General features: G+C 35.2%; 1 pseudogene; it reads right to left on the bottom strand.

Moving 5' to 3' along the window:
- Nucleotides 1-2,626: 2,626 nt before the first annotated feature.
- LOC111760530 (U6 spliceosomal RNA) lies at nt 2,627-2,741 on the bottom strand (annotated as a pseudogene).
- Between the last annotated feature and the right edge of the window lie 533 nt (nt 2,742-3,274).

Genomic DNA, 3,274 nt, shown 5'->3' with positions numbered 1-3,274 from the left:
TCAAACTCTAACATCAAAACTCCAACATTAAAAGCCCTTAACTCTGCCCTTTGCCATGCCTTTTATCTGTGAGTACCCACCCACCAAAGGGTGGGGACTCAATGCCCTACTGGCACAAGAGGTTTACATGATTACTTAATCAAGGAAATTTATGGATCCAATATAATCTAATATGCCCAGAGGAAAAGATCAGTATACAAATATAATCCAATATTTCTTTTTGGAATTCATCAATAATATCAAACTGCTATACTCCTTCACCAAAGTCTACTGCCACATGTTGGAACAAGATGGCTGCTGATGTGTGCAAGGGCTCAGGCCTCCTGGGTTCCTCTCTTCCAGGGGCTTGCCTCTCTCTGGGCTCAGCTGCTCTGCAATCTCCATAAGGCCAGCTGTAGACTATCAGGCAAATGGCTCATTTCTCTTCCTGGGGCCTCTGCCATGTCTAATTGAGCTTTTCTCTCTGCTTCTCTGTGTGCTTACTTCCTGGGCTCCAGTATCAAAACTCTAAAACTCCCTTCTCTGTGGTGCAGTTTCTCTGAGAATCCCCACCCACCATGGGGGCAGGGACTCAACACCCTAATGATATGGCCCAACCAAAGCCTCAATCACTATTTAATCAAATAAAAGTGAAACCTCTGAATCCAATATAATCCAATATGCCCAGAGGGATAGACCAGTTTACACACATAATCCAATATCCAATATCCGTTTTTGGAATTCATAAACAATATTAAACTGCTACATATGCTGATCATAATTGCAAGCCCTTTCAATAAAACAATGAGACACAAAATTGGTTAGAAATATTACCATTTTTATCCTGAAAATATTAATTGGAACTATGTTAATACTATCTGTGTGTATCTCTTTAAGTTAATCCACGAAGCTATGATTGTAAACTGACAGTATAATAAACATGCTTTACATTTAAATAGTGCATTACTATTTACAAAACATTTTATATTCATTATCTCATTTCATTCTTACCTAACTCAAATAGGCAATGCTAGTAGTGATATATGCCATTTTATGAATGAAGAAACTGAAGTTTCTTCCTAAAATTTATGTTGTGTGGAAGGGTTTGAGTTAGAATCAGCAAATTTCTGAATACTAGTCTTTTTCTTTTCCCACATTTTACTAAATATATTGTGCAGTGCACTAGCCTAAGACATGTAACATCTAACATATTTTTAAAGGCTCTGTGAAATCAATAAATTTGAAATGCCAATTATTGCAGATTCATAATATATATTAGCATATTAAATGCACTCAGAAGTCCATCAGTGCTTTTCCTACATTTATTTGTGCATGGAATTCTTTCCCAGAAAACAAATATATTAATGTTTTGTGGAAAGGTATTCTGTAAAATATGTTGTCCAAATAGCAACACTGGCAATGCTACCTTCTACTCTGTTGTGGACATATCTTTCATCAATTATGTGTTTCTTGTATACCAAAATCACTGCACAGGATTCAAAAAGATGTGATACATTGTCCCTACCTTCAAACTGTGTTCAATTTTCCTTGGAGGTAGATAAGTTCACTATCTGGAAACACTTCTTAAATTATATTATGTCTGAATGGATATAGCCAATACGTATTGTGGTTGCTAAAATGACAGGAGGCTGGAGTGATCACTATAGGCTAAAGTTTCTCAGGTGTGTTTTCACAGAGAAAGCCTTTTTAAATAGTACTGAAATGATTTCTATTCCATCTTTTTGCCTCTACTTCTCTGTGTAACCCTCAATAATCAAGTTCATTTAAAATCTCTATGTTTTTTTCATCTCTCTATTAACTTGTGTTTGATTAGATCAGTAATTTTCGGAGTATATGACAAAGTTCCTGAGAGGACATGGGAGGGAGGAAGTCAGAGGTTTGGTGGTACCCCTTTTATTTATTTATTCCTTAAATTTTTCTTACAGAAGTTGTGAACTTATAAAACAATCATGAACATTTGTAGAAATCCCATACAACACCCATTTACCAACACACCACTCATTGTGGAACATTTGATACAGATGATGAAATAATATTATCAGACCATTACCACTAACAATGGTCCATAGTGTACCTTTGGCATATATTTTCCGTATACCCCTATTATTGACACAGTATATCTTTGGCATTGATGCCAGAATATTATAGTATTGCTACTAACTGTAGTCCACAGCCTACAGTAATTGTATTTTTCCCATGCTTCTCCACATTCATACCACCCTGCTATAGTGAGGTACATCCATTCTAGTTCACATAAGGACATTCTTGCATTGGTATTGTTAAGCACAACTAAAAATATGGAAGTGTGACTCACCCTGCAGCATGCCTGCAGTCTTGGACTAGGGCCGTTTACTCTTTTCCTGTTTCTTAATAAACTCTTTAAAAATATATATGTGGTGCAATCGATTGGGTTCCCATCCACAATATGGGAAGCCCTGGGTTCACGTCCCAGGGTCTCCTTGTGAAGGCAAGCTGGTCTGCACTGTGGAGAGCTGACGCATCAAGATGACCCAACAAAGGGAGACAAGCAAACGCAGAAAAATGCACAGCAAATGTACACAGAGAGCAGAGTACAAGCAAGTGGTGGTGGGGGGGGTAATAAATAAATAAAATAAATCTTAAATATATATATATGGAACACTTCATGAATTTGTGTGTCATTCTTGCTCAGGGGCCATGGTAATCTGCTAATCTTCTCTATATACTTCCAATTTTGGTATATGAGCTGCTGAAGTAATCACCCCAGTCTCTTTTAATTCAATTGGAGAATCAAATTTCATGTGAACATTGGGTTCAGAGGATATAATTTACTTTGAAACCACTTTCTTTGGAATACCAGTTCTTTTTTGTTCTAACATTCTAGGAATTTTAATCTTTGGAAAATGAGAATGGAAACCCCAAACTATTTTAATTTTAAAATCAATATACATACTGTATTTGTTTACACTTTACTTAAAATATTATAATAATGGTATTAGTAATTGAAGAATATTTCTTAATAAAACACTTTGCAAAACAAATGGGCACTCAGAATTTGAATGTTAAAATCCATCAGTATTTTGAAGGAATACTTGGTAACTGAAAAAAACAAAATATCCAGAATGCTCATTTAATGTTCAATATAACATTATATGATTATTTTAAAAGGGAATATTTAAAGATTTTGATTTCTGGAAATATTGACTAATCACTAGTAGGAAATTTGAACATTATGGGATTTGGCTTTGTCTATTTGTAAAGATTAAAGAGCAAGACAAATTCCTCTTATGAACAT

Source organism: Dasypus novemcinctus, chromosome 26 (genome assembly GCF_030445035.2).
Source record: "Dasypus novemcinctus isolate mDasNov1 chromosome 26, mDasNov1.1.hap2, whole genome shotgun sequence".
Classification (NCBI taxonomy): domain Eukaryota; kingdom Metazoa; phylum Chordata; class Mammalia; order Cingulata; family Dasypodidae; genus Dasypus; species Dasypus novemcinctus.
This window is presented reverse-complemented; position numbering and strand designations above follow the sequence as displayed.